At 52.5% G+C, this 10,031-nt stretch overlaps 1 protein-coding gene across 1 annotated transcript in view; it reads left to right on the top strand.

The window, feature by feature from the left end:
* Positions 1–10,031, top strand: part of IQCA1 (IQ motif containing with AAA domain 1) — a 187,889-nt gene that overhangs the window by 152,096 nt on the left and 25,762 nt on the right. The window lies entirely within an intron of this gene.

Raw genomic sequence — 10,031 nt, 5'->3', positions numbered from 1 at the left:
GTGGGAGTCATTCAATTAAAAATCACGGGCACTGAGCCACAGTGCCCTGGCAGGACTGCAGAGCAGCTATCTGCATTGCAAAGAGGTACCTGCTTTTAATTAATCGGAGAAGTGCGGAGAGCCCCACACGTGGGCATGTTACGTGGGCCTGAGGGCAGCAAAATTCGGATCTGAGGCATTTGCTCGAGTAGGTGAAATAACAGAAGGGCCTGGTTATTCATCACGTCTTCTCTTAAAGAATTTCTGTGGCTGAGTTCCTCTCTGCAGCGCTAAGAACGCAACTCTTAGAAAACATCGCTTCTGCCTGGAGGCGTTTACCTCTCCCACAAAACCCTGTGCTTGTGGAAACACGCTGGTGAAACGAGTCTCTGATTTATTTTCCAAGCACAAATTCAAATTTTCTACAAAAAAATTGAAAATAATTTGACAAAACATTCTATTCTGTTCTCATTATTATGGAACGGTTCCTTTAGTCTACACACAATGAATCCAGTGTGTTCCTTCCACACATGTGTGTACAGTACAAGTAAACAATTGTCACTTAAAATTCTGTCTTCCAGTAAGGCTAGATGGGGGAAGGAATATACATCTGTTTGGTGGTGGTGGTTTAGTCTCTAAGTCGTGTCTGACTCTTGTAACCCCCTGGACTATATAGCCTGCTAGGCTCCTCTGTCCATGGGATTCTCCAGGCAAGAATACTGGAGTGGGTTGCCATTTCCTTTTCCGATACATCTGTTTAGTTAGGACGTATTAGAAATGCATCTAATGGTTAAGAACTGTGGGATAAATGATTTTTTGTTTATTATTTTTGGCTGCATGGGGTCTTCATTTCTGAGTGTGGGCTTTCTCTAGTTGCAGTAAATGGGGGCTTTTCTCTAGGTGCGGTACCCTGGCTTCTCATTAAAGTGGCTTCTCTTTTTGTGAAGCATCGGCTCTAGAGCACAGGCTTCAGTAGCTGCAGCCCAAGGGGATAAATGATTCATATTTAATAGATATGTTTTGGACAAAAGCTATCAAGGCAAGGTGCCAGCCTCCTCTGCTGTTTTGTGATGGTTGATCAGAGGATGAAGGCTCAAGGAGGACTCGAGTTGTCTGGCCAGGAGTTCAGCACATGCCCAGGAGTTTTCTATTCACTTTCCCTTTTGATTGCCCCAACTCCTGGTGAGGCAAGAATTAATGTGCCCATTTTACAGACCAGAAAACTGAGGCACACAGTGCTTAATTTGACCAAAAGTACAAGAGAATTAAGGCTTCTCTTAGTTGGCGCTAAGGTGGTGCTAGTGATCGAGAACCTGCCTGCCAGTGCAGGAGACATAGGAGATGCAGCTTCAGTCCCTGGGTCAGGAAGATCCCCTGGAGAAGGGCATGGCAACCCACTCCAGTGTTCTTGCCTGTAGAATCCTCATGGACAGAGAAGCCTGATGGGCTACAGCCCATGAGATCGCAAAGAGTCAGACACGACTGAAGCGACTTATCACGCATGCACAAAAGAACTATGGGGCTGGCAACTGGATTTAAGCCCAGGTATGACTCAGAAGCCGTCACCTGGTCCCCAGCTGGCCTCTGGGGGAGTGAAGCCTGGATAGTCCCCAGCCCTGTGAGATCTGTGCCCTTGAGCCACCGCAAAGGCCATTCTTGGGCTAGAGTATCAGCTTGGGACATTTCCGCCTGAGAAGGTGAAGAAACTAGAGACTTTAGCATCCTGTTGGCAGTCCTGCTGTCTCCATGTCTTCTGGATTCCCCCTTCCCTGACCCTCCAGACAGCCTGGGAGAAAGCCAAGGAGAGGCCAGGGCACCCCGGAGGGCAGCCCAGAGCAGAACATCCTCTCTCCTAAGGTCTAGGAAAGACGGTCCCCCTCCCTGGGGTCCTTGCTTCCTCCTCTTCCTCCTCTGTTGGAGACCTCACCCACCGAGGGCTGGACTCAGAGGGAGGCTTCAGAGAGCAGGGCTAAGGGAGCCACCAGGCCAGGGTCAAGGCCACCTGGCCTGCACTGGCCTGCGAATCTGGACCCAAGGGAGCCGAGCACCCTTGTACCTGAGCACCTCCCACCAGGGCTCCTGAGCACCTCCCACCAGGGCTCCTTGCTGGGCTCCCAGCCAGCAGCCCGTGGCAGCCGGCCAAGGGATCTCACCCAGATGTGCTGGTGTAAACAGCTGGCCCAGGAGGCAGGAGAAGGGGAGCCCCACCAGTTATATCTCTGTAGCTCACGGAGACCTCTGCTCCTGGTTAATAACCCAAAGACATCGTGGATATTCGTGGATGATTTTAAAAATGAAACAGATGTATAATAAACAGAACAAGTATGTTAGCCCTGCCTTTACAAAATTCAGTAAGGACAGAGCAAAGACCTACACCTGACCCCCCACGCCGAAACAGAGCTGGTCAAATGGGGATGGCGGGGGTTCAGTGAAGGAGGAGAGGAGAGGAGAAGAGAGAAACAGGAGATAGCTGCTCTGGTGGAGCATCAGGTGTGGAAATAGAGGTACCAGGGTGGGAGGAGGGGGCCAGGTGCCCATGAGGCCTGAGCAGCTGCTGTCAGGAAGCGGGGCCCTCCTGCGGGACCACAGAGAGGACTTCAGGTTGAGCAAAGGCATCAAGGAGATCCAGCCAGTCCATCCCCAAGGAAATCAGTCCTGAATATTCAGTGGAAGGACTGATGCTAAAGCTGAAACTCCAATACTTTGGCCACCTGATGTGAAGAGCTGACTCAATGGAAAAGACCCTGATGCTGGGAAAGATTGAAGGCAGGAGGAGAAGGGGACCACAGAGGATGAGATGGTTGGATGGCATCACCGACTCGATGGACACGAGTTTGAGCAAGCCCCGGGAGTTGTGATAGACAGGGAGGCCTGGTGTGCTGTGGTCCATGAGGTCGCAGAGTCAGACACGACTGAGTGACTGAACTGAACTGAACTGAAAGTCATCAAAACCTCTTTTTTTTTAACCACAGACTTTCTGTTTTAGAGCAGTTTTAGTTCTCAGTGGCAGTGAGAGCGTCCCACTGCCCCAGGGAGGATGGGCGGCTCTGAGGGGAGGGCGGGTCCCAACCGCAGATGCCCCAGGGTGCCTCCTGCCATGAGGATGCCCCCAGGCACCATGAGGGGCACAGGATCGGCTGAGGGCTGCGAAGCGCGGTCCGCATCTGCTCTTGCTCTGTGGTGGGCAGTAGGGGTGAGCAGGGACAATGTCACAGGCGCTAAAGGATTTTTAGCCAACTTGAAAACCCTTCAAGTAGGCGGTGCCCTAAATGCGGCTAAACGGTGCCTGGGGAAGGTGAGTGTGGCCTTGCGCCCAGGTGTTAACGCCTGCGCTTCTCAGAGTTGGCACAAGGTCAGGCAGATGGGCGTGAACCCGTTATTTCTGGTGTAGCTGGGAGTGAACCAGGAGGAACGGGTTCCAGAAGATAGTCTGGATGGTCTTGTAAGCCTGGCGCCCTCCAGACAGCAGCCTCCTCCGAATCCAGCAGTGGTATCGGTGGGCTCCTGCCACCAGCACTGACCTGCTTCCCCATGCCACCTGCCACAGCCCATCCGCTGTGCCTCCATCCCCAGCTCCCTTCTGGTCCTCTCCTCTGCCTCCGTTGACCTTCCTTCCCGTCACAGGGCAGCCCCGCCCAGCTCTGGACTGTTTAATCCACCTCTGTTCTTCCTGTAATTGACATTCACAGTTTATCCCAGCTCACACCCAGTAAGGACATGGAGTATTGGGTTGGCCAAAAGGTTCATTGAGGTTTTTCCTCCGGCGTAACGAGAAAATCAGAACAAACCCTTTGGCCAACCCAGTAACCTCTACAATTACATGAAAGATAATACAGGGAAATAGAAATTTTACAAATCATCATCTTTAAATAACGGAAATAGAGAACAAGCCATCTTCACATATTAAATATGGAAGCAGAATCCAAGTGACTATAGTTTGGGAAAGTGAGCCTTCCCCGCCCCACCCCCCTACCCTCTGCCAATCTCCCCCTGTCCCAGATCTTCCCCAGCTGGGCAGCTCCTGCCTGGCCACTGCCAGCTGCCCACAGCCCCCATTCAGACACAGGAGGCCACTTCTTCTGCAGGCAGGGACCGTGTTTCCCAGCCCTCCCTGCTTCCCACTGCAGATGCTCAGCAAATCTCTGTGGCTTGGATGGATGGATGGAAGGGCGGGCGGATGGTTGCCTAGCTGGATGGACTGTCCTTTTCAGTTTGGTAAAGATACAACCCCTGAAAAACAGACCTGGGTTTTCCTGGGGTTCTCTGTGGCAAGCAGAATAGCACCCTTTCAGAAAGAACTTCCACAGCTTCCAAGGGTCATTTGGGCAGATCTAATTAGTAGTTCAATTCAAACACAAACTGGTTTTCATCATTAAGCCATTATATCCCAACCCAAGAGAATTTCATCCTGATGGTGGATGTTTGACAGCATTTCTTTGGAGAATACAGAAGATCAAATCCATCAAATTCACATGGATGGGAAAGAGACTGTTGGCTAGACCTTTCCAGAACTTGAAAAAGCGCATGTTGGGTGAAATGTATCTTTAGTCCGGAGTTGATAATTCGGTAGGACTGCAGAGCCCTCTACTGGCAATGGAAATAAACTAGCCCCAGTAACTTCCGAAAAGTTCCTTTGTGGATTAATTACATTTAATTGCCCATGACCTCCAACTATCTGTGGGTAATTTATACGACGCCTTTCCATTACTAAATGAAAATTAAAAGAGCAAAGGATACCATTTTTCATTAACAAATTTGCAAAGAGGTTTTTTTATTGTTAATACTTTGTTGAGAAGAGTGTGAAAAAAATTTGTGGCTGGAGGAGAGTGTGAACAGAGGGCCTCGAGGAGGGCAGGGGGACCACACGGGTGCAAGTGTGACGAGCCGGCAGGCAGGTCCTTTGACCTAGCAGCTTCATGGACCCAAAAGGCCCATCTTAAGCCCTGTTTGGTTTAGCGAGAAGGCAGAAAACCATCCAGATATTCGAAAAACAGGGACTAGATCCATAAGTGATGGAGCTTCTTAGTAAAAGGCTGTTGGAGAAATAAACTGCATGCAGCGTGAACAGGAATATAAAGCAGTGTGTGAAGAGCCATCTCGTGTTTGCAAGTATCAATGTCGCGAAAGGTCTGTGAAGATAGGAGAGGACTGGCGAGTGGTTCTCAGCAAAGGGGGCAGAGGAGGCGTGTCTGTATGTTCTGAAGTTTTGCCAATACTCCTTTAGCATGGCCAAAAAGGACGGAATTTGCAGGGCGCGTGTGTTCAAGGCGATGCCACTGTAGACGTGTCCTGACTGGCGGGCACCCTGCCTGCACCCACCGTGGTCCTCCCCACTCCCAGTGGCTATACAGCAGCAGGAAGGGTGTCTCCTCATCAAGGTCATCCTCTTCTGGGCTTTACCTCCCCACCCAGTGCCATCTGCAAGCTCTGCCCTACCCACGTTTCCTGTCTCTGTCCCATGCATTCCTCAGCTGCCTGTCACGTGGCTTCCGTCCCCTCCACACCACCCGTGACCTCCTGGTTGCCAGACTCTCAGGCCAGCACTGCCTGCTGTCACCGGCTCCCTGATGCCCTTCCCTGGGCTCTGAGACCACTCCCTCTTCTATGCCCCTTTGATCCCCCCAGGCTCCCCTTCCTTCTCCCCTCCATCAGTGTCTCCCCCCTGCAGAGACCCCACTTCCCGGCCCCAGGCTGGCCTCCCCAGCTCTCCCCACATCCCTCACCCATTCCCACGGCCCCACTGCAGCCTCAGAGCCCTTTGCAGCCCCACCTCCCTCCTGCCTGCCCCCTAGACCCGCCAGTCCTCCTGCCTGGAGGTCCAGCTGCCCTCTGGCTCCCGTGGCCTAAACAGACTTCATCTTTCATCCCTCATCTGGTCCCCTGTTTGGATTCCTGGGCCCTCGTCCTCCTGGCCTCCAGGCCTCCCGGCACTGGAAACTCCCTGCTTCCTCATCCCTCACCCAGCCATCACCAGGTCTCACTGCTGTTGTTTAGTCACCCAGTCGTGTCCAACTCTTTTCAACCCCGTGGACCGCAGCACACCAGGCTGCCCTGTCCTTCACCGCTTCCTGGAGTTTGCACAAACTCATGTCCATTAAGTCAGTGATGCCCTCCAACCATCCCGTCCTCTGTCACCCCCTTCTCCTCCTGCCCTCAGTCTTTCCCAGCATCAGGGTCTTTTCCAGGGAGTCGGCTCTTCGAATCAGGTGGCCAGAGTATTGGAGCTTCAGCTTCAGCATCAGTCCTTGCAATGAGCATTCAGGGCTGATTTCCTTCAGGGTAACTGGTTGGATGTCCTTGCTATCCATCAGGTCTGGCAGATCTAAACGCCCTTCATACCCATTTCCTGCCCTCCTGCCACTCCTTTGCTCAAGCCCTCACCTCTTCTCCTCCAAAAGCCTCCTAACCTTCTCCCTGCCTCCAGCCTCACTTCCCAGCACAACCTCTGGGAGGTTTCCTGGGAGACAGCCGCCAGCTGGTCATGCATCTCACTCCACCAGAGGGATTTGTCGGTAACACACCAGGATCGAAGGTCACGATTCGAGTCCCTTATAGACTCCAAACAGCTTCCAGGATAAAAGCAAGCTCCGTGGCAAGGCCAAGGCCTTTCTGACACCTTCCAGAATGACCTGAGCAGCCCACGTGGGCACAGCCCCGCCCTTCACTCCAGTTCCTGCCCCTGGTGTGGCAGACGCATGCCCTCCTCCAGGCTCTGGGCCTTCTAGACACCCTTGCAGATCCTGTCTGCTTTAGCCCTCATTGGCACCGTCCACATCTGCTTGCCGCCCTCATCCCCTTCTCCCTCTTTCTGTCGGAGGTGGTCCTTGCTGACACCCATTTTCCTTGGCCCACCCTCCCAGCCCCACCTCACCGTCCCCTCCCACCGGTAGACTCCTTGAAGTCAGGGGCCCCAGCACCCAGCACAGTGCCCGGCACATGAGAGCTCCTGTGTCGATGTTTTATGAACAGAAAATGAGAGAATGGATTTTGTTCCACAGTGCTGTTGTTCAGTCACTCAGTCGTGTCCGACTCTTGTGACCCCATGGGTTGTAGCCTACTGGGTTCTTCTGTCCATGGGATTCTCCAGGCAAGAATATTGGAGTGGGTTGTCATTTCCTTCTCTAGGGGATCTTCCCGACCCAGGGGTCCAACCCAGGTCTCCCACGTTGCACGTAGATTCTTTACCATCTGAGCTTCCAGGGAAGCCCTCATTGTATATGCTGGACCCAAAATGATAAAAACCGCTTTCCTCCCCATGACAGCCATTCATCTGTTTGAAAACAGTTCACTTGCTCCCTGGAGTCTTCTTTTCCCCAAGGAAAAGAGTCTCAGGTCTTTCCATTCTTCCTGGTAGGAGAGGCGTGTGGCCTGGCAGGGCCCAGGTTTCTGCACCCTCCTTCTCTGCTCAGGACTGAACAAGGTCCCAGGGCATCCCCTGAACAGGCTCGCCACCGAGGAAGGTCAGAGAGAGAGAGATTCACGCTCTGGAGGACAAGACAGACAGTGACGACTTTTAAAGCCTTTCTTCCTATTAGAATGAAAGGTGATAGGAAAGGACACAGGCCAGGGGTAGGAGATGCTGTGGAATAGGCATCTTGTCTCCATGGCAACGCGGCAGCTTGCTGTCTGGGCGATGGCATGGGCCTGGGGGAGTCAGACCGACCCAGGGATGCCTCCGGGTTCCACACATCCCCGTGCTGGTGGAGGGGGACACACGTTCCTGACTTCTCTGTCCGCCTCGGCGACCTCATGTACAAAAGGGGCGTGGGGTGAGACACACCTGGCTTCACACCTGCCATGGTGAAGGAGCAGCAGTAGTGTCCCAGATCTCAAGGCAACTCGCAAGTGCCCATTCCTCGTACTGTTGCAGTATCATCCAAGAACTTGCCTGGGGAATGTTTTCTGTTCATTGGATAATCCCCGAGCCCTTCCAAACCACGTGGTCACCCAAGCCCCCCACACAGCCCTGGGAGCCCCAGAGCAGGTGACCGTCCTGAGGAAGGAAACCCTTGACAAGTGCATGTTAGAAACACAGGAAGTGTGGAATTCCCCCACTGCTCGGAACGAGGGAGCAGTTCCTCGGCGTTCACGGTCAGTGGAACGTTGTGGGCACGTTTTCAAAACAACTTTAGATAAGAGGCTGGAAGGAAGACTGCTGCTTTCAGAATTACCCCAAGCTAAAATGATGCCCGTGTTTCCAGTCCATCTGCGTGGCTTACCTTATTAAAAGCAGAAAGAGAAAAGGAAAATGGGGACACTTGGGACTCACATCTGCGATTCCCATTAAGAACAGCTGGCCTGAGAGAACACAGGCACACAAAAAGAGCCAGGCAAAAGCCGTCGTTTGCCAGCTGGACACCAGAGAGGCCGGTCTGCAGCCTGCGTGAGCACACGAACTAGCCTGAGACTGCAGACAACTGTTTATGTGAAAATTGTTTTGCCATTGGTTTCCGTTCTAAAGCTTAAGATTTTTATAGGAGGGATTGCAAAGAATAAAAATTGTGCCTTTGTTATTATAAAGTATCCTGAGAAGCTGAAAACCTTTTACATCCAGTATCTCATCTTCTTATTTTCTTTGGGGGCTGAAAGTAGAGAAGCTTTTGACTTCAACTCCAAATAGCTTTGAGCAGAACAGTGGTTACTTGGGGCCTGCCCCCGGGGCACTGGAATGGGTCCCACTGACTGCAGTGGGCAGACCAACTGGAGAGAAATTGGGGGTTCACATCAGGAGCTGAGGGAATGGATGACGTGATGGGGTTGAAAGAGATTAGGAAGGGGGTGGACAGACTTGGCGATGGTTCGATGTGAAGCCAGGGAGGGTGCCAGAGGGTCTGGCTCGAGGAAGTAAGGGGAACTGAGGATGTGGTAGCCAGCACCCTGGACTGGCATCCGCTTCTGCCACCGTCTAGCTGCATGACCTTGGACGGGTCACGGAGCATTTTTGAGCCTCAGTTTCCCCATCTGCAAACAGGGATGGTGATGATATTACCTGCACCATAGAGTTGTAATGAATGTGAGTGAGTTATCACAGGTCCCATCCTCTGAGTAGAGGAAGTGCTGGTCGGTGCTGGCCGTGACCTTGTGTGTGATAGAGGCAGTGTGCGACGCGTGTGGCCTGAGCCTGGCTCACTGGCTATTTTATATGCTTCCCATCAAGCTGCCTTGGGTTACTGAGATTGAAACTTGGGGTTCCGGACTCCTGAGCTCTGTGGCTTGGGGTCTAAAACATAACGCCGACCACAGGGTGGTTGGCTGGCACCATTTCCTCTCTGAACGTCCTGGCATGTGTGGGACTGGACACAAGTCCCAGCCCAGGGCCAGACCGGCACCGGGATCAAGCGGAATCCACTTTTGTCTTTGAACCTGCATAATCTGCTTCCCCTGGTACATAGTGCCGGGGGAAAACGGACCCAGCCAGTGTTCCCAGTGACTTTTCCATCATTTATTAAATGTCTGTCTTGGTTTAAAAATCACACCTGCTGCCTTAATGATGTTTAAAGATATATAAAAATAGGAGTACATAACACTGCATTCACTGTGACTGGAGACGGCTTTTATCTGGTACAATTTTGCACAAAGCACAAATTGTTGCAAAAATACCCGAACTCCGCTATCATGGGGGCGCTTTGAAGAGATTGTTAGGTGTGTGGCAATTATTCATGGGCCCACGGTAAGTCCTAGCGCAGTCATGAAGACCCGCTCGCCCCGGGAGGGGCTCAGAGCCACCTTCCAGATGAAACCACGGCCACAAAGGCAGCAGGCCCACGGAGACGAACAAACGGCATCACGGGGGCCCTGGTGCTGAAACGGGCTTTTCTCAAAATGAGCAAACTTGAATTAGCGTGGGAGTGGGGCATAGGCTGTAATTAAAACTCGTGGCCCAGTTCCCTTCGTTTGCAGCAGAAAACTATTGGCTCATTTCAAGCCAAAGCCAGTGGACGGTCAGGGTCCTTGGAGCAGGATGTAGGGACCCCCAGGGCATCCTGACCACCAGCGCCCACATCCTGAAGCAAAGGAAGATGCAGCGCGCATGCGCAGTGCAGCCTCGCGAG

This window comes from Bison bison, unplaced genomic scaffold (genome assembly GCF_000754665.1).
Source record: "Bison bison bison isolate TAMUID 2011002044 unplaced genomic scaffold, Bison_UMD1.0 scf7180017864475, whole genome shotgun sequence".
NCBI lineage: Eukaryota > Metazoa > Chordata > Mammalia > Artiodactyla > Bovidae > Bison > Bison bison.
The sequence above is the reverse complement of the archived record's forward strand: the minus strand, read 5'-3'. Positions and strand labels throughout refer to the sequence as shown.